Source organism: Acinonyx jubatus, chromosome E4 (assembly GCF_027475565.1).
Source record: "Acinonyx jubatus isolate Ajub_Pintada_27869175 chromosome E4, VMU_Ajub_asm_v1.0, whole genome shotgun sequence".
In the NCBI taxonomy this organism is placed as follows: Eukaryota; Metazoa; Chordata; class Mammalia; order Carnivora; family Felidae; genus Acinonyx; species Acinonyx jubatus.
The window spans coordinates 39,174,969-39,201,895 of record NC_069395.1 but is presented as its reverse complement, the minus strand read 5'-3'; the positions used below and the strand labels follow the sequence as shown (position 1 = coordinate 39,201,895).

Sequence of the window (26,927 nt, the reverse complement as noted above, 5' to 3'; positions counted from 1 at the left end):
TGCACGTGCCCAGCGCATTCCCCCTGAGCACTGACTGTAAAATGTTACTGCTGCTTTGTCGCTTTCTTCCTAAGGACGCTTTAAGACGGGTGTATGTTTTTTCGCACAACATTAGTACCTTGAAGTACTTGTATGTGCCTTCCCAGCCAGATGGGAAGCTGGGAGCCTCCTGATGTCTATGTGGCTTCTCATGTGCCTAAGAAAACCAGACTGTGAGGTCCTTGCAGGCAGAAAAAGTGTCTCTTTTTTCCCCATCATCTATAAAATATAAGTTGACTCTTGAACAACAGGGGGTTCAAACTGCACGGGTCCACTCCTATGCGGATTTTTTTTTTTTCAGTAAATACAGGATAGTACTATACATGTAGTTTCACTTCCTCATGATTTTCTTAATAACATTTTCTTCTCTTTAGCTCACATTATTGTAAAAATACAGAGTAAGGGCACCTGGGTGGCTCAGTGGGTTAAGCGTCCCACTCGCTCAGGTCATGATCTCACAGTTTGTAAGTTCCAGCCCTGCCTGGGGCTCTTTGCTGTCAGCACAGAGCCCAGCTTCAGATCCTCTGTCCCCTTCTCTCTCTGCCCCTCCCCTGCTCACACACTCTGTCTCTCTCTCAAAAATAAATAAACATTAAAAAAAAACCAGTGTATAATTTAACATCCCAAACGATGTGTTAACTGTTCATGTTATCAGTAAGGCCAATAGTAGGCTATTAGTAGTGGGAGTAAAAACTTACACCCAGATTTTCAACTGGAGGGATATCAGTACTTATAACCCCCACGTTGTTGGAGGGTTGACTGCATTTGGAGTCAAGTGTATACACTGCACTAACCTTAAGTGTATGTGTATACACACACACACACACACACACACACAAACACTGAGCTGTACTCATATGTATGTAAATATATACAAAAAATATGTATGTATATATGTGCATGTGTGTATATATGTGTGTGTATATATATAATGTGCATATATATGAATATATATATATACATATATATATATATATATACATACATATATATATATATATACATGACTGTTAACCAACATCCAGATCAAGATACAGAGAGAGTGTTTCTAGATTCCTCTGCGCCTTCCTGGTCAATGCCATCCCATCCCCTGAGATGACCAGGTTTTGACATCTAGGAAATGTCTTAAATGTCTTTTCATCCCACGTAGGAAATGCTTGATTAAAATATTTTTTTTTAAGTAAACAGTATTATGCTTTGCACCCAGCGAAAGGGGCAGAGCGCTATACTCAGTTGACTGCCTAAGGTTGGCTCTTGGTTCTTAATGAGTTAATTGTGTAAGCCTGGGGTTGTATTTCAGCAGCTCTGCTCGGTGCTGAATTTAAACACAGTGGAAACCAAGTTAAGGGCAGTGCTGTTCTGTATATCAGTATGCCCACTGAGCCAAGGAGACCCATTTATTTTTAATTGAATTAAATTGCTCACAAAATGAAAGTAGCATACTTTCATTAATATTTAATTACATACAGTGTTAAACAATGATCACAAAGAAAACTTTGCAGCCTTTTTGGTCTCTGCTTTTTTTAAATTATTACTTTGTTAAACAAGATACTTTTATTAGCTGTTTTATGCTTGGAATTTTAAGGGCCCTGTTATTATACCACTCAAGAAGTATTTAATTGGCAGGACTCCGCTGAGTGAGGTGGTAGGTTGGCTGTGACGCTGGCCACTGGTAATTGTGTGTGTGTGTGTGTGTGTGTGTGTGTGCACGTGATGCATATATATGCTCTCACTTCGGTCCCTGAGCCACAGAAAGATATTTGAGGGAGCATTTAGGGCCTCCAACAAAGATAGGAAAGTCCACATTCTGGATCTCTTGAGGTCAAGTGGCCATGCCTACTCCTCCAAAAAATTCTGTGTATACTGAGGAAAGACATTACTTTTTGTAAGAGACCATCTGCAAAGAAAAAGAGTTCTACCTTCACAGCTTATTTCTGTACCCTAGCAGATTGTTCTCACATCAGAGGGCAGTGATTCTCCAAATTTCCAGTACCGAAGAAGCCCCTGGGGTGCTTATTGAAACATGAATTCTCTGTTCCCATGGCCAGAATTCGGTAGGGCCACAGAATCTGCATTTTTCACAGGCTTCCAAGGTATTGATTCTGATGCAGGGGGTGAAGAGGCCACACTGAGAAATATTACCATGAAGACACAGAACAGAGTCAAAGAGACCATCGAATCATATTTTTAGCAATGACGTTGTTTTCAAATTAAGTCTGATACGGAATTCCAATAGAACAAATAAAAGGATTGTTGCTATGATTAAAATGATGACAAGTTCCTTTCCTGTCCTTTCCTTTTTCCCTTTTTCTCCCCTTGGCCCTTTCCTGGGGACTGGAGCCATGGCGTTGTGGCACTTGGAGGTACAGTTTGAAAACCCTGAGTTAATCTTGAGAGATAATAATTGATGTTTTAATTAGTTAAGTATTTGCTTTAAAAAAAAATTTTTTTTGACATTTATTCATTTTTGTGAGACAGGATGCAAGTGGGTGTGGGGCAGAGAGAGAGGGAGACACAGAACCGGAAGCAGGCTCCAGGCTCTGAGCTGTCAGCACAGAGCCCGACGCGGGGCTCGAACTCACGAACTGTGAGATCATGACCTGAGCCCAAGTCCGATGCTTAACCGAGGGAGCCAGCCAGGCGCCCCTAATTAGGTAACTCTGTAACATCATGCGTGAATTGAGTAAGATGTGTCCAAAGATACAACAGTTTCCTGCAGAAGTAGCATCGAATTCTCTGTCATAACAGGAATTTAAGCAGTCTTTGGCTGCCCACGTGGTAGGGATTTTCATTTGTTCCTTCATGCATTTAACAGAAATGGACTCAGAAGGGGCACACGAGTGGCTCAGTCGATCTGACTCTTGATTTCAACTCAGGTCTTGATCCCAGGGTTGTGGGATCAAGCCCCGCATCAGGCTCCACGCTGAGTGTGGAGCCTGCTTAAGAGTCTCTCCTCTCTATCTCTCTCTCTCTCTCCCTCTCCCTCTCCCCCTCTGCCCCACTTGTGCTCTCTCTCTCAAATTAAAAACAATTTTTTTAGTTGACCGAATGCCCACCATGCAGTGGACACTAGTGTTGGCACTGGGAAACAGCAGTGGACAAGACAGACCAGGTCACGGCCATCTTGGAGCTTGTGTTGCACTCGCAGGACAGATGGTGCACAGGAAAGCGAACACCCAGGGGCCATGGAGGGCACAAACACAGTCGCATGTTATTCAGGGAAGGTGTCCCAGAAGAGGTGATCTTTAAGCCGAGACCTCTATGATCTGGGGGAGGCTCCGATGGGAAGAATTGAAGGAAGGGGCATTTTGTGCATAAGAATGCCAAAAGTCTGAGGTAGGAATAAAGAAAAGACGGAAGATCATATAGTTGCAGCATGGTAAGCAATGGTATGAGATGGCAGTGAAGAGTCTGGAAGGGGCTGGATCAAACTCCAAGGCCAGAGGTTTGACTGATGTAGAAGCCAATCTCACTTTGGATATTTCACTGGACTAGTGACTGTGGCTGGTTGCATTTTCCCAAGATATGTACGATAACGTCTCCCATCCCCGCTCTCTTCTGCAATGTGACTGTGTCTCTTTCTCATCAAAATGTGGAGTTCACTTTTCTACTCTCTCGAATCTGAACGGGGTCTGTGATTGCTTCGACCGATAGAATACAGCAGGAGCAATGCCATGCCAGTTCTAGGCATAGCTCTTAACTGGCCTAGCAGCTTTCGCCTCCTACTTCTTAGAACATTCACTCTTGGGACACTCCCTCTTGGGATCCAGAGACCATACTGTGGGAAGCCCGAGCCACATGGAAAGACCATATGTGCCCTCTTTGCTTGACAGTGGCTCTAACTGAACTCCCAGTTTGGTCAACATTAAGTGCCAGCCAGGAGGGGGAGCTATTTTGGATGTCTAGACCCACTGAACCTTCAGATGGATGTAGCCCAGCCCAAATCGGGTTATAAGTGCAGGGAGAAATCCTAAGCACGAACCGCCCAGCAGAACCCAGTCAACTCTCAGAACAAGAGATACCACGTTGTTTCAAGCCATTATGTTTTGAGGTGGCTTCTCACGAAGAGATATCCAACCAGTAACCTTTCAACACTGAGATCCCCTGATGACCTGAGTCTGGGATGTTAATCCAGTTCTATTTGTCCCTCTGTTGTGTGGCCATGGACCTCTTAATGGACCAGTTGTGAACAAATGAAAAACTAAGAGAGGCTTTTAAGACAACCCACTTTCAAAATCTAAGTTGTTTTCACTTTGGTGTGAATAACTCCTTACATTGATGATTTTACTAATTTTACTATCCCAAAATGATTCTTTTCTTTGATTACATGCTCCTCTTATTCTAAGCTTAATCGCCACAGAGAAAATGAGAGCTTGAGTACGGAAAATTCTCTGAAAAGCGAATTTTTCTCAGATGTAGAAGGGAGGTTTTGGTTAACTGTAAACTCCAGAGTTCATTAGGAGGACTGTGGGCTTTGGTTTTAGAAAGAGAATAGGTTGGTCCCATATCCCACAACTTTTTGATTGTATAGTTGGGTCACATAACTTAAACTTTCTAGTCTGTTTCCTCATCTTTAATACTCAGTTGTAGGGAGGATAATATCAAAGAGCAACGGAGAGGGGGCTAAATGGGATTTTTGCAAAATGCCCGGTGAATGTACCTTTGGCACTCAGGAAATGTCATTTCATCCCATTCTCTTTGACTCTCTGATTTCCTCCCTTCATTTTCTCCCCAATCTGTTCTTCTCCGATAGGACACAGAGCTCGGAGCATAAAAACGAGACTGGTAAGTGAGAAAACTCCAAACAGAGCCTGGGGTCCAACAAGCATGTCACTTGGCTTAGTCATAGAGGTTGGAAGGGGTGCAAAGGTCCCCCTGAAAAGTCCTTGGAGGCTTGTGTTTCTCCCTTTGCTGGGTGATTCATGATCTTGTGGCTATTTCGGGTTATTGTTAATTGGCCTTTTAGTTTACAAAGCACTTTCACATAGCTTATTTCATTTGATCTGCACAATCACTGCAGGGCAGTTATTATTTTCCTCATTTTACAGATGAGCCAACTGAAACTCACAATGGTTAAGAAATGAGCCCACAAACTGAGAGTTAAGAGGCAAAGTCTGAACTTGAACCCATACGATCTGGCTCCCCTATTAGAGCAGTTCCGCTATTCGCATGCTGTCTCTTGAAAATAATTGTCAAATTGGTAACACAATAATGGTTCTCTCTCTAGAGATGTCTATTATATGAACTTTTAAAAAGGCACTTCTGGGAATAGAAAAATAAGTACAAATCATAGCCCCTCCTTCTTGAATAGAGTTGCCATTTAATATAGAGTTGAGAAAAGAGCTTTCTGACCATCTCTTTCTCTCTTTCCAGCTCTTTTTAGTACTATGACTCCAAAGATTCCAGTCACCCCACCAGGGTGGATACCCTGTGACCCTACCACCATTTTACCATCACTCTCTTGACTCGTATCCTTGTTTCTCTTCTTCCCTCATTGAGATTCTAAGGTGCGTCATTAGAGCAACTCCTTCTGTAACATTCTAACTCTTTTCTCAGAGTCGGACTTGTCTGGCAAAGCACCAGCCCTGATTACATTGAATTCTCAGCCTACAGGGCATCGCACATTTCTGGCTGGCCGTGGCTGAAGGAAAACAAACAACTGTGACGAGTGGCCTCGCTTTAGCTTCAGGATGACCACCTTCGACTTGGCTCTCATCGTTGGCTGCCAATTCTACTAGGACTCCCTAGTCCATTCACTTTCCCTCTTACCTGCACAACTTCTTCTCTTTCCTGAGTATTCAGTATCTCCACTCCCACCCATGCTCAGAAGGGAAATTCCGTAACCTTTACAACCACATCCACTCACCTCCCTCCCTGCCTTTGTACTAGGTGCTCCACCTTCAACACTCAGCTTCCGAGACAAGGAAAACCCCTTCACTTTTGCTACCTGATACCAGAAGTAGCCTTGCGTCTTGCTATTCAAGGGCATCACTCCAGCAATTCTCTTGTTTCATCCATTTCTTCTCTTGTGATGCATCATTCCCCTCAGCATACAACCTCTGCTGTTTTTCCCATCTTAAAAAAAACATTCCCTGCCTTGACCTCTTACCACCCTATAGCTTTAGCTCTATTTCCGTGCTGTTCATCTTAGCAAAACTCAAAAGAATTGGTGATACTCAATGCCACAGTTTCCCTTCAATTCTCACTCTACTCCGGTCCGAGTCCGTGCTTCTCCTCCCTCCCCCAAACCACCAAAGCCTCTCTCATCAAGGCCACCGATGATGTCTGTGGTTCCAAATCCAATGGTGACTTCTCAGTTCTCACCTCTTTTGTCTCTAAGAGAAATTTAACAACATAGATGACTTCCCCTTCCTTGAGGATCTCCTTCACCAGGCTCTTAGGATACCATATGTTTCTGGATTTCTTCTAGTTTGCTGGCCACTCCCTTCTCATTCTCCTGGTTCCTACTCATTTCCCTGATTTCTAAACATTGAAGAACTCCACCTCTACCGTCAGACATCTCATCTCCTTTCTTTACATTTACTGCCTTAATGATCTCATCTAATCTCTGTCAATAAAGGGATGACTCCCTATTATGGGCTGAATTGTATCCTCCAAAATTCATATGCTAAATTCCTAACCCCCAGTACCTCAGAATGTGATCATATTTGGTGAAAAAGCCTTTAAGGAGACAATTAAGGTTAAATGTGGCCATTGGGGTAGGCCCTAATCCATTGTGACTGTAGTCCTTATAGGAAGAGGAAATTCTGATGCACACAGAGACACTAGGGATACGCATGCAATAGAGAAAGACCATGAAGGTTTTTCACCAAGAAGGCAAGGTGAGAGGACTCAGGAGAAACCCAACCTGCTGACACCTTGATCTTGTACTTCCAGACTCCAGAACCGTAGGAAAACAAATTTTTGTTTTAGCCATTCAGCCTGCGGCATTATGTTATGGCAGCCTAACCCAACTCTTATATTCCCACGGTTATTTCTCTAGCTCAGAACTCACCCTGGAACTGCCCCACTCAACACCTCCACTTGGGTATCTAGCAGGCATCTCAGACTCCACGTGACCTTCCCTCCAAAAGTATTTCTCCATCTTAGTAAATTCTAACTCCGAGCTTATTGGTTAGGCCAAAACCCTTGGAGTCTCCTGTGCCTCCTTTCTCTCTCTCTCTTTCACTCCCCACCCTCCCTTCTCATGTTCCATATTGAGGTCCGAAGCAAATATGTCCAGCTCTACCTTCAAATGATATCCAAAACATGTTACTTTATACCACCATCATGCCACCACCTTGGTCCAGTCTCCATTGTCTGTTGCCTGGGGAAGGCCAGTAGACTCCAACCCATTCTTCTTCTTTCTGCCCGCATCTCCTCCTTGGTCTGTTTACAGCCCTGCAGCCAGAATGATGCTATGAAAACATACTGGGTCACATCACTCCTCTGCTCAAAACCCTGTGATAGTTCCCACCTCGCTCGGAATAAAACCGAGTCCTTACTGTGTCTCACATCTCTCATCTCATTTCCTACTCTTTTCTCTCTCACCCACTTAGTTCCAGCTCAGCCGGTCCCAACTTTTCTTCAGACACATCCCGACACTTCTGTCTCATAACCTTTGTCCTCACTCCTTCCTTGGCCTTGAGTGCTCTCCTCCCAGATACTTTTGTGTCCTTCAGGTCTTTGTTTCTATGTCATCTTCTCAGAGAGGGCCTCCTTGATCACCCCTCCACCCTTACCAGGCATTTCTTGACCCACCTTCCCTTCTTTACTTTTCTCCACAGCACGTATTTCGTTTTCTACATATTTTACTTACTAGTTCGCTGTCTCCTTTAAGAGCAGGTAAGCTCCATGGAGGCACAGGTTGAGAGTAAGTTTAAGTTTCAGGCTTTCTACTTTGTTTCCTACTGTATTTTTAGTGTCTAGAACAGTGCCCAGCTCATAGTGGGCATTTAATAAATATTTCTTGAATGCATCAGTAAATGAAACTATTGGAAGTCTTAATGGTGAGGCTGACTAGTTTGGAGTAAACATGACAGTAGGAAGAGAACCCACAGAAGATCTTGAGTAGAAGAGTTTATTAACTATTGTATCTACACTACATAAAAAGATCTACACTGATCCCTTTGATAGTTGCTGTTCCTTCTGTCTTTTCTCCATTTAAATTTTTATGTGGCATATTTCTAGTCATCCTTTTGGACCCAGCATAGTAGGCTTTAACCGTAACTAACTTCCCCTAACTGCTCAGGCTAGAATTAACCCTGCATCTTCTTGGGGCCCTCTTTTGTGCCCACTGATTTTGTTACTACCTTGATCACACTGATTACTACTGCGTTTTTGTATGTCTGTCTCTTGGCCTAGAGTGTGGGCTCCCTGCGATCAAATATTGCCATGTCTGGCTTCTATGCCTTCCTCACCTAGCACTACATGTAGGATAGGCAACCAACAGTATTTGATTTCAGTAACTTGAAAGTAGGAATTACAGATTCTCTCTCTTTTCAAAATGTTTATTTATTTAGAGAGAGACAGAGAAAGCATGAACCAGAAAGGGCAGAGAGAGAGGGAGAGAGAGAGAATCCCAAGCAGGCTCCGTGCTGTCAGCACACAGCCCGATGCGGGGCTCTAACTCACGAACTGTGAGATCATGACCTGAGCCAAAGTCGGACAGTTAACCGACAGAGACACCCAGGAGCCCCAAGAATGACAGATTCTCTTATGGTATATAAATAGAGAAAGAATTTATCACCAAGGAAAATTAGATTCCAGGTTGTGAAAGAATTTGTAAATTTGGTCACTTTCACACTCTCTGGGATCTTTGAGGAACTGGAGAGAATAAGAGGTAAGAGATACCACATTTGAACGAGTTTTATCCTTGCTTGTAAAAGAAATGTGGATTAAGGAAACTATAAACCAGTGAGTTTAACAACATGGTGTTGTAATAGTTTCTCTTTGGGAAGTTCCTACAAATCAAAGTCATATTCACCAAAAATCCAGGGTGCATTTCCAGAGAGCAGGTCATACCGGAATAATCCCATGCTTGTTTGGGGCAGAGAAACTAGAATGACAGATTAAAGAGTAGCTCTTTTTTCTGGGTCCTTGATTTATTGTTTCCCTCCTTTCTTGAATTCAATTCTTGAGGAATACTACTTGGCAATGAGAAAGAATGAAATCTGGCCTTTTGTAGCAACGGGGATGGAACTGGAGAGTGTTATGCTAAGTGAAATAAGTCAGTCAGAGAAAGACAGATACCATATGTTTTCACTCATATGTGGATCCTGAGAAACTCAACAGAAGACCAGGGTGGAGGGGAAGGGGAAAAATAAACATTACACAAAGGGAAGGAGGCAAACCATAAGAGACTATTAAATACTGAGAACAAACTGAGGGTTGATGGGAGTGGGAGTGGGGGAAAGTGGGTGATGGGCATGGAGGAGGGCACCTGTTGGGATGAGCACTGGGTGTTGTATGGAAACCAATTTGACAATAAATTTCATATTAAAAAAAAAAGAATTTAATTCTTGAAAAATACATTTCCCCAGAGTCTGTCTCTGTCAGGCCCTGGTCAAGATGCTGAGGATATATCGTGGAAGGTCTGATGACGGGAGACAGGAAATGATGAAGTAGGACGCACAGCATGTCACATGCACACAGTGTGGGGAAGCAGGTGCAAAGCGGGGAGATGGGTGGTCAGGAAGATTCCACAAGAAGATCATCTGAGGCATGCTTGAAGCAGAGGGAGCAAGGCTTCACGGTAGCTGGCAAAGAGTGCTCAGAGCCAAAAGGGACAGATGTCCCTTGAGACTTCTGGGGGGACGATGTCTGCAGCAGGGCCAGTGACGGCAGGGCCACAGATGTCATCAGGCAGGAGAAAGGCCTCAGCGCTGGGGCAAGAACTCAAAGGGGATTGTATCAACTTTACGTTTTCTAGTGAGCTATGGAAAACCATCAGCCAGCTGGAGCAGAGGAGTGAAATGATCTGATGTACAACTTAAAAAGTCCCTTGAGGACACGCGGAGACCAGTGTGAGTCCATTGCAGTTGGAGAGGCCTGGGTGGCCAGCATCAGGGTGATAGCACCTGAGGCTGTAAGAAGAAGTCCTTGGATTTCTGATATATTTAAAGACAAAGCAAAGGGGCCTCACTACTTGATACTTGGGCAGAGATGGAGAAAGAAGGCCTGAGTGGAGGGAGGGAGAATAATGTGACAGGTAAAAGGGCAGACTGAGCCACAGTTCTGTCGATTTCTCATTATACGACCTTAAACAAGTTATGTAAACTCTTGGAATTTTAGTGTCCTTATCTAGAAGATGAAGACAGTAATATCTGCCTCTACTTAAGAATTGTTGTGAAGATTGAAATAAGGTAATACAGGTAACATTTTTTATGGTGACACACACAGAAAAGAATCCATAGGTGGTAGTTGTGTGTGTGTGTGTGTGTGTGAATAGTAGGGATCACAGGTTGAGGGTAAGTTTGAGGTTCAAGCTTGTGCTGTCTGACCAATGCTAGAAGAAGACTAAAGTAGTCTTTGAGAAAGAATTCATTCAAAGGGAAGAAAGAACCAGGTATGAAAATGACAAAAAAAAAAATCATAGGAAGGGGAAGAATAAATCTGACTCGCTTCCTGGACCAGCTGCAGGAGCTCATGTCTGGGCCCTAGGGAAAGAGATTACACTTGTGAAAGGAGAAAAAAGAACTGAAAATAAAAATCAAACTAAAATGTATTAATATATCAGGGACCCAAGCATTGTGTGCCCTTTCAACACTTTCAACAGAGTATAGCTCAGGGGCACCTGGCTGGCTCAGTGGGGAGAGTACGTGACTCTTGATCTCAGGGTGGTGAGTTAGGGCCCCACATTGGATGCAGAGATTACAGAAATAATAAACAGATAGAGTATAGCTCAAAAGCATAGGAAAGTTGGTCTGCCGTAAGCCACAGTCCATTTTTGACAAACTGAGGACTCCAGTGTAGCAACAGCGGTGTGGACAAAAGTCGGCAAAAGCCAGAACAGTGCTTTAGGGGAGACCATCTTGCCACACGAAGATGGCAGTGGTTCCTGGCAGAGGCAGCTGGTGTTAGACCCAGTGGTGATGGGAGCCGTGTTCACCAAAAGCAATGGTACCCAGTGAAAGTGGCAATGGTGCTGGTGGATGGCTCAAAGTGGCTGAAAGAGCATCTACATTAGCAAATATGAGACTCCCCTGGGGACATCCAGAAGAACTGTACCTGGACGACAAGGTGGAGGTGGAAGGAGAAACAGAGGAAGAGGCCCAGTTCTGCGGGACTGGGGGCATCTATAGAGGTAGGGAGAGGCAAAACCAGAAGTGAGATTTGCATTCCCTGGGACCTCATCATATCCAGAGCTGAGGGAAACTGGGGAAAGTTTCCCTAAAGTTAATAGGGTATACTGTGAACTCCATCTTCAACCGTACTCTGTTTTATGTTTTAAAGTTTAAACCAATGTTTAGATAAACTTGTAGAGAACAGATTTATCAGATTTACTGTGCCCAAAGGATAACTGCTAATCATGATAGCTAATATTTATCAAATTTTATTATATGGCAAGTGCATATGGCTTAGCCACAGCACATGTGCAAAAAGAGATTTTAACTAGCATACATCTCAATGCATAAAAAATAGTTTGAATGATGCCCTCTCCCCACAAAGCCCAAAAGAAATCTGCTTTTAAGACGCATTATAAAAGTTTATGTTTAAAATTAGGTAGGTAATTGTCTTAGTCAATAGTATTTAGAACACACATGAAATGTGTTGTCCAGATGCCATACTTGAAGAGAGAAAGAAATGAAGTATACATTTCCAAAGAAGGTGTGAAAGCTAGAAAAAGGACTCAAAACTCAGTCCAGTGAAGTGTTGTTGACGCCACAGGAGATTTTTAGCCTGGAGAAGAGAAGGCTCAATGGGGGAGTATCTTCATTGCCTTCAAATACAGTACTCGTCACTGGAAGAGGGATTTGTTTTTTTCTGGATGACCCCGATGGGGCGGGACTGGGACCGGTGGATGAAGATGCTGGGAGACAGTTTTTCATACAATATAAGGGAAGACATTTCTTTTTTAATGTTTAGTGTTTATTTTTGAGAGAGAGAGAGAGAGAGAGAGAGAGAGTGTGTGTGTGTGTGAGTGGGGGAGGGGCAGAGAAAGAAGGGGACAGGGGATCTGAAGCAGGCTCTGTGCTGACAGTAGAGAGCACAATGCGGGGCTCAAACTCATGAACTGTGAGATCACGACCTGAGCCAAAGTTGGACACATAACCAACTGAGCCACCCAGGCGCCCCTAAGGGAAGACATCGCTAAGAGAGATGTGTGATATTAGAAGGGCAGCTTAAAGAGGAAGCGAGGTCTTTTTTTACTACAGTTATCCAATTAGCGATGCGCAGTCACTGGGCAGGGGCAACAGAGGCAATTTCAGTGTTTGAGTGGGAGTCATTTAAATGGCCCCTTCCCGGGGTGCCTGGGTGGCTCTGTCAGTTGAACATCTGACTTCGGCTCAGGTCATGATTTCTCAGTCCATGGGTTCGAGCCCCGCGTCGGGCTCTGTGCTGACTGTTCAGAGCCTGCAGCCTGCTTCCGATTCTGTCTCCCTCTCTCTCTGCCCCTCCCCTGCTCATGCTTTGTCTCTCTCTGTCTCTCTCTCTGTCTCTGTCTCTCTCAAAAATAAATAAACATTAAAAAATATATTTTTTTAAATGGCCCCTTCTCACTCGGAAGTGGTTAGGTTAGATTAGTTGATTGAGGTCATAAGGCTAGTGGCCCACAAGGGGCCGTGGTGCACCTGACTATATTCCAGAGCCGCTGCTGATCCCTTCAGTGGCCATACGTAGGGTATCACTTGTGTTGACGGAAAAAGAAAGAACGTTCATAAAAGCCATGGAAGTGCAAACTCTTATGTCAAGATTCTGTTTTCTCTATGAAGATGTTTAAAATTGGGAGCTTTTCAGGACACCTGGCTGGCTCAGTCAGTGGAGCTTTCAATTCCCGATCTCAGGGTTGTGAGCTTGAGTCCCATATGGATGCAGAGATTACTTAAAAATAAATCTTAAAAAGCTGCAAGCTTTTCAAGAGCAAATGTGAAAATAAAGCAAAATTCTGAAGGTGGCACAAGCCCTGTTTTGACAATGCGTCAATGTCAACACGACCCCAACAGCCCGTATGTCCCTGGAGGTTTGAGCCACACCTTTCTGACCCTGTGCACACTGTATGTTTACCTCATAGTGATATGAATCTACATCCTTGTCACCCCTATAATTGCAGGCATCCCGAGTGAGTCCCATGTGTGATTTAGCTTTGGATTTGACAGAACTCCTCGCATAGGCCTTTATATGCAGATGGTGCCTTTTACTGAATGAATAAATCCAAATGTCCTACTAGAGTGTCCCAAGGAAGTGATTATTTTTATATCAAAAATCAGTCCAACAGATGATTTGGTATCATACATATTATATATAATTTTAACCTTTTCAAGTGACCTACCTGCTGCAATGAGTTTCACGGTATTAAGCATTTGCATGGAAAGGTAAATGAGAGTGAAAAAATTCCATTTCCAAAGAAAAGTAACCCAGTCCAAATTAAATTTATTAGCCATTTATCAAGAACCTACTGCGGGGCGGTCATCAGGTTGGACGCTATAGGGATTACAGAAACGACTCAGATGTGAAACCCACTTTTAAAAACCTCATAGTCTTATGAGACAAAGTGATAAACTATTGCCAGAGTTGTCAACAGTTGCCCCCCCCCCCCCTTTACCTGTATAAGGAGTAAACAGAATTTAAGGGTTGAGACTGAGCCAACAGAGAAGACAGGAGATTGAGAGAGAGGAGATCCAACGTGGAAACATGATGAGAGCTGGAGCCCCAGTAGAAGGCATGGTTGGTGAATACTCCCTGGTGGTCCAGAGGAATATTTGACCCTTACAGAGAAGTTGAATATTTAGTTTTATTATCTGCCCTGAGGGCAATCACAGGGGCCCCTTGTCATTACTACTGAAAGCTTCAGTAATGTTTACTCTATAGGGCGTGGCTGGGTGAGTGAGAGGTGTTTGGGATAACATAAAACAAAGGGGTCACATCCCATTCTGGGGCCCCCTTGGGGTATGCAGTGGAAAAGTCACAAAGCTGGGCTATGAGGGAGACTGAAAATTCATCAGAAGCAGCAAATAGGGACCAGAATGACTAGCTTCACTGTGAGATTGCCAGAAAGCTCTGGAAACTTTGGGACAGACTCTGAGGTTTCTTTTAAATGGAGAAAAGGGAATGTGAGCCAAGCTTAAAGGGCCACGCAACCTTATCAAGCTAAGGGCTTGGGATCACACAGGTAGCTGATACATTGTTTTGCGAAGAAAAGTATAATTTGCTAAAGCCGTTAAATGTGGGTAGAGGAATAAAAAAGAAAAATTCAAAGACATCACCAAAGTTTCCTTTGCAGGAGAGAAAGATGACGGTAGTGTCTTTGATAAGTGATGGAAAGAGAATGCTCTGGACCAAACTGAATTTGCAATGACGGCAGAATAGTTGAGAGGCAACATCCTGGAGGACGTTGGAATTACAGGATCAGAGCTAAGTAAGATTTGGGGATATACTATAGGAGCATGGGTTAAAGGTGATAATGGAAGCCATGAAATGGAAGGCTTCGGAAAGATTGATGTGTGATATTCAAAATTAAGAGGTGATAGAAAGCCAAAGACAGTTGGGGAGAAAGAGGAAAGTGGGGAGCTAGGAGGAGAGCCAAGAAATTAATGTAATGGGAGGCCAAGAAGTAGCCTCATCCAGTAAGTGATTGATCAACAGGGTCAGATGTAGCAAAGATACAATGGAGGAAATAAATAACAGGGAACCTACTGAATTTGTATTAATATGTGTATAAAATAATTTACTTCTTTATATAAATATCAAATATAGACTTCTAGAATTCAAGCATCATGATCATAATCAAATAGTAATGTTGTTGTGACAAATGCAGGGACAACAGAAGATATTTATATTCCTAAAGATATTTTTAAAGAGTTTACAATCTAAAAGGTAAGGCAAAGACTTGTCCAGTACAAACACATACACAGGTTGAACAATTATGACAGTATTTGCACAGCATATTTCCAAGCTCTGGCTTATGAGCCCTTAAAAGCTTATTTGATAAAAATAAATTTGAATTTAAGCAAAAAATTTGCATTGTTCCTTAGAGTTCAACACAGCAAAATGCCCCCTGGAAACTAAGCAAGAAGAACTCAATATCTAAGACATATATTTTAGAGAGACACTGGTATTTAACCTCTCCTTCCAAAATCTAACACTTAAAAAACCTCATAGGCAATTGGTAATTTGTGTATCTGATGCTGATGCTGTGCATGAAAATAACCTTTATTCTGATGACTGGATATTCTTATTCTTCAATATCTGTCACCCAGCCTTTTGCTGGGAGTTTCTTCTTGGTACTTGCCTCTGAGATGTCAAGGTTTCCTCTGACTTCCCCTCATTTTTCTTCTTCGCTTTTCTTCAGCCCTCAATTCCTGTCCATTTCTTTGTTTCTTGCACACAGAATTCCAGCTGTTTCTCTGTTCTTCATCTTTTACCTGTGGCAATTAGGTAAGTTATGCAATCATCAACCAGATAGAAATGATTTCTTTCATTATTTGAAAGTAAGGTAAGCAGTTGCATAGAACTTACGGAAGCAAGAAACCAAAAATTCCCTCTCTATTGTATGTTTCTATAATTGCCAAAGCTCTGCTTAAAATTAGCTCATTGATAATGTGTGGTAGTGATCTTGACAACGAGCCTAGTAGGACTCCAACCAACCCTAGGGCGTGCAGTTGACCGTGGCCTCCAGCTGTTGTGCTGTGAAATCTCATGGCTACGTTCACAGCAAGGTCTGGCTTCCCATGGGCTTTCTCCAGCCAGTGACTGAGTATGGCATGAATACTAAGGCAATTTCAATTCTAGGAGACACCAGGCTCCTCTGATGGCTGACTTGGGCTCCAGGATTCTCCGAGGACTTGCCGAACTTTCCTTAGACTGCTTCTACCCAACCTACCAGCCTTCTTTCCTTTCCTTGGGGTCAAACTGGCATAACTGCCTGGAAGCAATTCCAGCCTTTCCTGGTTCTCTCACCATTTTCCATCACAGACCTTTCCCATAATAAAATTCTTGCACATCTCATCCTGACTTGGTGTCTGCTTCTCAGGGGACTTGGGTGGGTACACACATACCTAGTGGAAGAGTGAGGCTTACAACGCCATGGGTCTTAAACCTTGGTTTTCTCACTAGCATTTGGCTTTGGTTATACAACCTACATCAAAATAGTTGAATCAAAGTGATCTGACTTACAAAGGGGGTGACGGTGGCTAAACAAGCAAGTCTGGTGAGGAGTCAACAAGGTTTTTATTGAGAATTACAATCTGAAGGTCAAATGCTGGGAGATCTTTGCTAAAACCATACGCTCGCTTGGCATTCCGATTCTCCCCTTGTATTCATATATCACACAAGAGATAGGACTGAGTGAATGGATATACTGCTTGGGTGGGGTCTGATTCTCTGGTCTCTAACAGATGTATTCAACATTGCCTACATTTTTGACGGGAAAGACCAACTCAGTATTAGTATGAAATTGTTCTGACTCAGAGAACAGAAAGTTGGAAATGTTTGATTTTCTACAAATGATCTGTTAGACTGAGATAAAATTTTTTACTTATCAGATTAGCAAATATTTAAAAGATTGATCTTATCTAGTGTCGGTGAGGGGATAAGGAAATAAGCAACTTCTTTATATGTGTTAGGAGTATAAAGAGGTAAAGACCTTTAGTAAAGTTAATTTGTCAGGATCTATCAAAATTAAAGACAGACATAATCTATGGTCAAGAAATCCTGTTTTAGAATCTTTCATACAGGGGCACCTGGGTAGCTAAGTCGGTTAAGCATCTGACTCTTGATTTTTGGCTCAGGTCATGATCTCATGGTTCGTGAGTTCGAGCCCTGGACTGGGGCCCTGTGCTGACAGCATGGGGCCTGCTTGGGATTCTCTCTCTCCTCCCTCTCTCTCTCTCTTTCTCCCTCCTCCTGCTCGTGCTTTCTCTCTCTCAAAATAAATAAATAAACGTTTACAGAAAGAAAGAATCTTTCATACAGAAGTGTTTGTCCAAGAATACAAAAATCTATATACATGCATGTTCACTGTAGCTGAGTATAGCGCTGTTTGCAATAACAACACAGGAAGCAATCTAAAGGGCCAGCAAGATGAGGTTGGTTATGCAAATTATAGTACATCTACACCACGGAATATTATGCAGCTGCTAACAGGGCTACCATTAGCCCAGAAGGCGCCTGTGTGTAAATCAGAAAAAGATAACCCCTTCTCTGGGTGAACAAAGCGAAATGCCAGGAAGCACAATCTGATGAATGAAGCACGGGCTAGATTTTAGCTTCCATTATCCCCCTGTGCCAGGTGCTCCTTGACAATGCACAATTTGAACAATGTACCCTGGCTGTTACAAACAATGAAATAATGTTTCATATTATGACAGGGAAGGCTATCCATGATACCACCAGCCTTCCCCACAAGAAAAGAAAAAAATACATAAAGGAAGAGAAGAAAGTTGGAGAACGCATTGTTTACTTCTTCATAATAAATCTCCCTGAAACTCAGTATCTCAAAACGACAAATATTTATTATCTCACGGCTTCTGTGGGTCACGATTCCTGGTATAGTTTGACTGGGTCTCCTAGCTCAGGGCCTCTCGAAAGACTGCCTTCAAGGTGTTAATTAGGGCTACAGTGTCTCAAGGCTCAATCGGGGAAGGATTGGCTTCCATTCTTATATGTGTGTGTATTTATAAGGAGTATATGTGGTTGTTGGCAGGATCCAGTTCCTTCTCTGCTGTTGCACTGAGGGCCTCTGCTCCTCGATGGCTATTGGCTGGAGGCCACCCTCAGTTCCTTGCTAACGTGAACTTCTCCATAAGGCAACTTAAAACATGGCAGCTGGCCTTCCACAATCAGAGAAAGAGCGTAGCAAGATGGGCATCACAGTCCTTCATAACTTAATTTCAGAACTGACATCCATCACTTTCGCAGTATGCTATTTGTTACAAACAAGTTACCAGCTTCCGCCCACACACGAGAGCTTCTCCGAGGATCACACAAGGGCTTGAATAGGGGACACTGGGGTCATTCGGAACCATTTTAGAATCTGCTTACTGCAGAGGATATGCATTGTTACTGTAAATACGTGAATAGTTATATCTGAGGCAGAGGCTTGGAGAAGTTTTGCTTTTTAAAAACAGTATTATTCCAAACTTAAAGAAAAGTTGCAAGAATAGTACAGGGACCTCTTACAATACACATTTAGCCAGTTTAACCAATTGTTTCCATTTTGCCCCATCGCTTTATCATTGTCTCTCTATGTATGTGTTGATGTAGGTATGCGTATGATCTTTTCTTTCTGAACTACAGTAAAACCTTGGTTTGTGAGCATAATTTGTTTTAGAAATGTGCTTGTAGTCCAAAGCACTTGTGTATCAAAGCAAATTTCGAAAACCTTTGGCTCAGTTGCAATCAGATGACATTTAGAGTCACATACTACCCGTATAACAAGGCATCACTCATTTATCAAGTTAAAATTCATTAGAAATGTTTGCTTGTCTTGCGGAACACGCACAGAACAAGTTACTCGCAATCCAAGGTTTTACTGTATTTGAGAGTAAGTTGGAAATACAGTGTCCTTTTATCTCTTACTATCTCAATCTTTATTTTTTAGGGTTAAAGACAATTCTTTACTACAGTAAAATATTAAAATTAGTCAGGAAATTAAACATTGAAACTCTACGGTTACAGAGTCAATATTCAAATTTTACCAAATTTCTCAAGAATCCTGTTACAGCTATCGTTTTATTCTCAGGGCAGAATCCAATCTAGGATCATGCGTTTCATCTAATGGTCACGGCTCTCCAGTTTCATTTAATCTGGAATAAGTCCTCAGCCTTTCTGTTATCTTTCTTGACTTTGGCATTTTTAAAAGAGCACGGGCCAGTTATTTTGTAGAAAATCCCTTAATTTGGATTTGTTTGGTGTTAGCTCGTAATTAGATTTAGGTGGTACACTTTTGGCCAGAATACTTCCAAAGCATGGTTACCATTAAAAGCATTGTGCCTTTAATAAATGTATACTAGTAAACCTATACTTAATAAACAACAAAATTTGTCATAATGCAGATTTACTTTTGTATATAAGATGGAACATTTTCATACCCCCCAAAAAAGAAACCCCTTTCTCCATCCTTACCAATTGTACCAATCAATCCTTCCTATGACGAATGACAGGATATTGCTTTTGGTGTTTACCGTGGACACTGACCACGAGCTTACTTATTCTCACCATCCTTCATAGCATTTCTTTTGGATGCTCTAAAGAAAAAGCCAGACAGGGGGTGGCAATGATCAGTGAACTGAATAAATACTTTGAAAATGAAGTTTTAACACAGGGAATGACCTACTAATCTTCAGTGGCTCTCAACTGTGATGACGAGTTCAGCTGGGGATGCCAGCAAAAATTCAATCCTGGTGCATGCCGACATTACCTGGCCAATGATAACATTAGCTAGAGATTCAGCTAATCTTCAAAGGACAAGGAGAACTTTCTAATTTTAGAACGGGCATTTATTAGTGCTTCAAATGAATGGGTGATTACTTTTAAAGACTGCCACTAGGGGAATGATAGCTAAGCTTAGGCAGCTTCATTTCCGGTGAGTGGAAGAAAGAAAAAGGAAAAACGACAGAAGAGATGGAATCTAAGACCGCATCTCATTTGAAGGTGTGTTGGTTTTCGGGATCCCTGAATGTCTTCTTCATCAACGTTGCTCACACCCCTTTTAGGAAGCCTGACTATGGGACCTTGGCCTTCTGAACAAAAACCTTCCAGGTAGACCACACGTGACAGACAGGCAGTGCAGCTGGGGAGTGAGTAACCTCTAGCCATCTTTTGATTTTGCCATTAGAAAAGGCGAGGGGCTCCTTTCTGGAATGTTCCTGTGGGCACCCAGCACTTGAACTCATGACGCCCTCCTTATGCCATTTGCCACATTGGCCCAGACATCCGCCTTGGTGCTGCAAAGCACTGCCCGTCGGGAAAGCTGAATTGTGAGGGCGGCTTGTCTGCCTCAGTCACGTATAGTTGTTGTTCCTTCTGTCTCAAGAACACAGCGCTGAATTTTTGACCTCCGTTGGCACACTTTCCCGATCTTCTCTTCCCCAACTGGCTGAGTGCTTGGTCCAGAGCCACCCCACTTACTTTCCACCCCCTTGATTCTCATCTTATTATCAGATTTTCTCCCCTTCTCCTTAATGGGAGACTTGGGGGAAGGGATTGTTTTGGCTGGAATTTGACAAGGCACAGGTGGTTTTACCAGCTGCAAGTTCTTTAGTTCTTGTTGGCTGCCCACCAACTCTTGGTCTTTTCACAGTTCTTTCTGCGGTGGTGGAGGAGGGGGAGGGGCAGGAAGGGACAGTAGGCCCTTGATGTGTTGTTCAACATCAGCAGCTGTCTCAGGTTGGCATGGAGTCCAGAGCGGTCCTTCAGGAAGGGTTCCCCCCGCCCCCTGGATGTTTTCACCTCTGGAGACTGGAGAGAGCTGAGGGGAACAGCCACAAAAATGGCAGCTCGGCCTGTATCTCGGTCAGCGGGCCCAGGGGCAGGAGGGCCACACGCCGTCCTTGCACACGTGCTGGCTGCCGTTGTGCGTGGCTCCCACACTCACGTGGCCGCCGCTTGCAGCCTCAGAAATTCAGGCTCGGCCAAGGCTGCTTGCCTCTCTACTCCCTGGCTGGTTGGAGTCCAATGACACGAGCATCGTCTCCCAAAATAGACAAAAATAATCCTCAGCCCGATCTCTCAAATGCCTCTTTTTGAGGAAAGAAAAAAGGAACTCAAAACTTAAAAGAATTTTTCCTTCTTCCTTTTCCTTTCCAAGCATCTTTTTGATAGCAACAATAAAACACTTGAATGTGCCAGTTGACCTCTGGTGGTGCCCCGTTCACTGTTCTCTTCTCGGCCTTTTTTATTTTGAAAACATTCATCCGACCCCTTTCCTTAGTACGGTTTCAAGCCCCTGCTCATGCTTCCTCAGACTTTTCCTTCCTGCGAGGCTCTGCTTGAAAAGCTCGGTTCTGTGCTCTGCTCGTGTGTGGGTGCTCGCCTCCCCCATTAATCTGAGCACACGTGAAAGGGAAGGCCAAAACGGCCCTTTATTGATTAATTCCTCTCCCTCTTCTTTCCTCTGATGCTTTGCCTTCATGTCTCCTTGCCCTCCTCCTCCCTAATCGCCTCATCCCTCAGCACCAGACAACTACTGGGATCTTCATGTGGCCCTTTGCTGATGAGAACCAAGGGCTGCCTGGCAAAATCCCCTCTAGTGTGACGGCAAAGCCCAGTGCGGCCCGTAGGTGTTTCCGGCGGCTCTGACGTCTTCTTGTTTCCTCTGCCCCTTCACAGCCGCACAAAGTGCTGATTCCTGTTCCTGACTGAATTCCCTGATTGTCTCATGGGACGTCCACACCACAGCTCCTACCTCCCCTCGTCGTCAATCCCATGCTGCCTTCATCTGTTAAGAGATCGTTCTAAGGTCGGGGCGCCTGGGTGGCTCAGTCCGGTGAGTGCCTGACTTTGGCTCAGGTCATGATCCCACTGCTCATGGGTTTGAGCCCCGCGTCGGGCTCTGTGCTGACAGCTCAGAGCCTGGAGCCTGCTTCGGATTCTGTGTCTCCCTCTCTCTCTGCCCCTCTCCCAACCCCGCTCATGCTCTGTTTCTCTCAAAAATAAATAAACATTAAAAAGAGAGAGAGAGAGAGAGAGAGAGTGAGAGAGCTCATTCTACGGCTTTCCCAGTTCCAACTTGAAGCAGAAAGCTACGGGAGGCATATCTCCATAACTTTGTGTGAGCTGAGCTGGGTTCTCCCAGCCCAGAACTGGCTCTTCCAGAGAGTATAAGCCCATTAGCTGTTTAATAATGCTTTGTTGATATTCCACCGCTTTCTGTTTGCTTTGCACACAGAGCATTTCTTTGAAACCCAAACAGCCTGGAGTGAGGCACAGAAACGAAGGTGGAAGAGTGGGGTGTGTTGTTTGAGGATGCTGGGGCGCAAGGGGGAAAGCGGAGATAGCAAAAGCGGGCAAGGAGAGGGGAAGAGGAAAGAAAAGAGGAAAAGTTTTCCGCTTCCCAGATTTTCTTGAGGGAGGACACAGTGGGGCTGCTCTGTGACTACATTTGGATTCCCAGGACCTCAGAGACACCCACCATCAAAGATAAGCAGAAGCACATATTCTAAAGCTCAGTATAAATGAATCTTGGAATACTCCCTGCTTTGGAGTCTCCATACTTAAAAAAAAAAAAAAATCTTCTTCAGCCAGAACAGCCAGGAATGTACCTGGTTTGATTTGGCCAATGCCAGCATTTTTTTAAAAAATCATAGTTCATAGTTCTGTCGTGTATGTCACTGCAAAGTATTCATCATACTTAAGGGATGCCGCATACACCTGTCACTTCAGTCGAGCAAATGTGCATCTTTCCTATCTGTCTCTCTTTGCTTCAAGGGCCCGGCAATGCTAATCTTTAGCAATATTCTTTCCCCAATAAGAGCTCACATCCAATCTGAATGCTAAATAATGTTGTCACGAGGTTGCATGGGCACTGGCTAAGATCTATGCCCAAACTATAATGAATCTCTCTTCTACATAACTGTTATTGTGGCCAAAATTGGTGAACAGCCCCTTCTCAAGGGAGCAGTGGGAGGAGACTGGAATATTGTGTTGGATTCTGTCCTGGACATATCTTCGGCTAGACTCCTGGAGCAGTTTAAATCAAGGGCTGGGCTGAGCAGGCCTGAATGGCTTTCAAATGACAGATTTATGGAGGGAGGCCTAATTAGATCATGGTAATTTGTAGTACGACAGTATCTTTTGCTCAAGATCTCAAAGCAAATTTCTGCCTCCATAGGTGGGCAAAACAAAGACCTATGAATGTCGAGGGACAGTCTCAATTTCACGAAATAAATCCTTGGGCAGCCCAGGATAAGAGTCACACCTTGCATTTGGGAAAACGTTCTGCAGTTCTGCTACCTGTTTATATAATGTTGTCTTATTTGAGCCTCCTAGAATCCAATGGCGGTATTAGGAAAGGCAGCCAGTGTCTCCCCCCATTTTAGAGAAGAGAAAACGGAGGCACTGGTTTGTGGTTAAGTGACCTGCCCAAGACCATAGCATCAGTAGCTGGGTTGATCTTTATATGCCCTATGTGGGTTGACAAGGTTTTTTGGAGAAATCAAGCGGTGTGATTCTTAGCTGTAAGGGCAGGAGGAAACCTCGAGATACTGCGGTTTTGCTCCTAATGACTTGGCAGAAAGGAGCGCGGCTGAGGAATACGAGCTGCAGAGCAGCCAGACTGGGAAATGGTAGCAGGAGACCTGGGATTCATGTAGGTCAAGGGCTTAAAATGAATTGTAAACCCCAGTGTTAGGAGTATGCAAAAGCCTCGAATTTGCATATCAAGGTATTGTCTTGGCAAAAAATACTATCGTGTGTATGTGGCCACGTGGTCACCGTGGTGGCCCGTCAGTCATTATACAGCTGCCAACAGAGGTGGCGATCCCCTGAAAGAGCAGGAACAGTAGTGGGCAGGATTACTGAGTGCTCTCCCCAGGGCCTCTAAAGTCACACATAGTTGCCTTACCTGCCTGTTGGGACTGTCCATTCCGGGTAACATTCATTTGTTTCATTCATTGGGTAGCCAATGATACCCAGTTGGTCCCTATTCTGGTTGGTCCCTATTAAGGTGATGCGTGGATTTTGCCTTCAAGCAGCTTACGTTCTAGTATAAGGGCCCAAACATGTGCCTATATGATAATGAACAAGGGGAAGGTGATACCAGTGATTAAAAAAAAAACAAAAACAAAAACAAAAACTTGGTTCCTTGTTGCTGTGCTAAACTTGTACATCGTCTAGGTCTTTTGAAAGAAATAGATGGAGCCTTATATTTTTGGTTTCCCCAGCAGGATTCTGCACATGGCTGATGCTCCTAAAAATGTGCTTATGTCCAGAGGATGGTTTTCTTTTCCCTTTTGGTTTCTTGAGGACTCTTACTGAAAAAGATCTTAATAAACAACTAACCTACATGAGTAGCTTGTGTTTTTCATCTGTCTCTCTCTTTTTGTCTCTGTCTCTGTCTCTCTCCCTCTGAACATGAATACTCTGTCATTTTGGAGATGAAGCCAATACCTACTAGTAAATGACCCATCACTGTTAAATGCAGATGGCAGAGAAACTTCATTTTCTAATCCTTAATTGTCCCCAGCATGTTAGGGGCAATTTTAAATCTAGTTATCCACATTTTAGCAAATCCAAATACATTTATTCCTAGGAAATAAATAAGGAGGTATCGATAAGTGTCTCATTCTCAGAAGGGTCACATCACATGGTCCTCAGCTCAGGCTTGCCCTGCCTCCTCTTTAGAACGAACCCCAAGTGGGTAGACAATGGGTGGGAGGCAACTTTGGGGACCCACAGAATCTTGAGACCGTCTCCCCTCTCTGTTTACGCACATGGATTATGGCAAAAATCACAAACTGCAGACTTGGCAGATTCTCCCAGAGCAGGAGGGGAAGGTGATAGCCTTCTCCAAAGTCAGAGGAGGGATGGGTATTGAATAAATCACAACAAATATGTGATATGTCCTGCAAATGATATGAAAAATTAAATACAAAGAAAAGTGAAGACAGGGCTTCTCAAATGACGGAGCTGTGGGGAGGGTGAAGGGGGAGGTGGCGCGGGAAGGGGGGGGGCGAGGCAGCAGGGGGGGAGGGGGCAGAGTGCTAAATTTGTGAAAAGAAAAACACTGATGCTATGCATACTCTGAAAGACGACATGGTTCCCTAGTCCACATGGCAGTTTTTTAGAGTTTTACTTGCATTTTCTGATTGAACAGACTTTGCTCGGGTCCCGTTATTAATGTTAGAACTTAGGGCTTGGGCTCCTGTGTTCTTGCCAAGGCAGATGACAGTGCTGTTCCGGTGAAGGGGAGTTCAGAGTCTCAGGGAGCAGCAGCAGCAGCTTGGACTTCTGGGGAAACGAAAGGAGGACTCCCAGGCGGCTGGTCCTGCCACCCCATAAAATGGAAGAACCTTGGCTCTCCCTATGCATTCTCTTTGTGATTTGGAAGACAAATAACTCCGCTTAGTTGTCTATGAACAGGTACCGCAGATGGCTGGATCCTGATCCTTATAGGCTGCTGTGGAAGCCAGGGGGGCTCTTTTACTCTTGCCCAGCCCCCTGAAGTTGTTAGCTAAGGGTGGGTTCTTGGAAGATAATGGGCTATGTTTACTATATACTATAAGTAACTCCAAGGGCAGTAGTGAGGATGTGGACTACCGTGTGAGGTTTCACCGTAAATAGATAATGTATATAAAGTTGCTCCTGGGGTGCCTGGGTGACTCAGTCGGTTGAGTGTCCGACTTTGGCTCACGTCATGATCTCACAGGTTCAGGAGTTCAAGCCCCGCATCGGGCTTTCTGCTACTGGCACAGAGCCCGCTTTGGATCCTCTGCCCCCCACCCCCCCCCCCCCGCTCCCGCCCCTCCTCTCTCTCTCTCTCTCAAAAATAAATAAAACATTAAAAAAAAAAAAGGTGCTCCTGTGATAAAGTCACTAGGCAGCTTGGAGATGTAAGGAAATTTTTAGGTATTTTTAGATATTTCTCTTAGAGAATCCCAGGCAATATTTCTGAAATATTTTAAAAATATTTTTAGATATTTAGAAATTTTTAGATATTTCTCTTAGGGAATCCCAGGCAACAGGGAATTCTTCAGAATCTTTTCTCCTCTTGATATTGGAACCCAAGGGATACGTTTCTAAGATCAAAGAACTTTAAGGGAAGCAATAAAGGGAAGACAGTATTTTGCTTTTCTTGAGATTTCTTGATAATGATGGATGCCCAATTTCTTTGTTCAAAGATGTCAGCCTGTGAATCAGAGGCAGAATCCCTTTTGGTTTTAGTTGTCACTGGTGTCTATTTATAGTCATGGCCAAATGTGACCTCATCCTCTAGGTTTTGCAAGCTCAGCAAAGTGAGGCCAGGTTAGCCTGGCCACAGGTCTCCGAGGAGCACCCCAGATGCTGCAGTGTGTCTTGTCAGCAATGCCAAGGTTTTTCTCTTTCTGCAACTCCTCACATGCCTTTCAGTTCAGAGAACAAGGTGATTGGAGACGCCATCTTTGAGGTCAGAAATAAAATGGAAGACTCAAGAATCACCGATTTTCTTTCTTTTCCTTCCTTCCTTCCTTCCTTCCTTCCTTCCTTCCTTCCTTCCTTCCTTCCTTTTTTCCTTCCTTCTCTCCCTTTCTCTCTCCCTTTTCCTTCTTTCTTTCTTTCTTTCTTTCTTTCTTTCTTTCTTTCTTTCTTTCTTTCTTCTCTCTTCTCTTCTTTTCTTTTCCTGTTTTGAAGACTAGTATGGAGAAAGGAGATGATGGTAGACAAGGAAGAATGGGACAAATCACTGGTGGAAGAGTCCCCATGGGGGCACACCACTAAGAGTTTCTAGGGATTCAAGCAGGAACCTGATCCTTTCTCCTAAGTATTTAAATATTGAGACCCAGGCAGACAAACACATCTGTGAAAATTACAGCTCTCATCTTGGGAGGAGCCATGGTGTTAGCGAGCTCTACCTAATTTCACAGTCCATTTCTTGGGGCCCTTTGTTCATCCAACCAATTTTCACTATGTGCTATCTATGTGCCAGGCTCCCTCTGAAGGCACCTTCTCTCCGTTTTTCTGGTTTCTCATCCTTTGTTTGGAAAAAACGAACTGAGCAATAAAGCTGGAGATTGCTCTATCAGTAAAGTACA

At 43.7% G+C, this 26,927-nt stretch overlaps 1 long non-coding RNA gene across 1 annotated transcript; it reads right to left on the bottom strand.

Moving 5' to 3' along the window:
- Positions 1–13,641: 13,641 nt before the first annotated feature.
- LOC128313011 (uncharacterized) lies at positions 13,642–23,821 on the bottom strand. The gene is made up of 3 exons (XR_008293100.1): positions 23,762–23,821; positions 19,324–19,445; positions 13,642–15,623 (listed from the first exon to the last, which is right to left on the bottom strand). It is a non-coding gene; the product is annotated as an uncharacterized LOC128313011 (long non-coding RNA).
- Between the last annotated feature and the right edge of the window lie 3,106 nt (positions 23,822–26,927).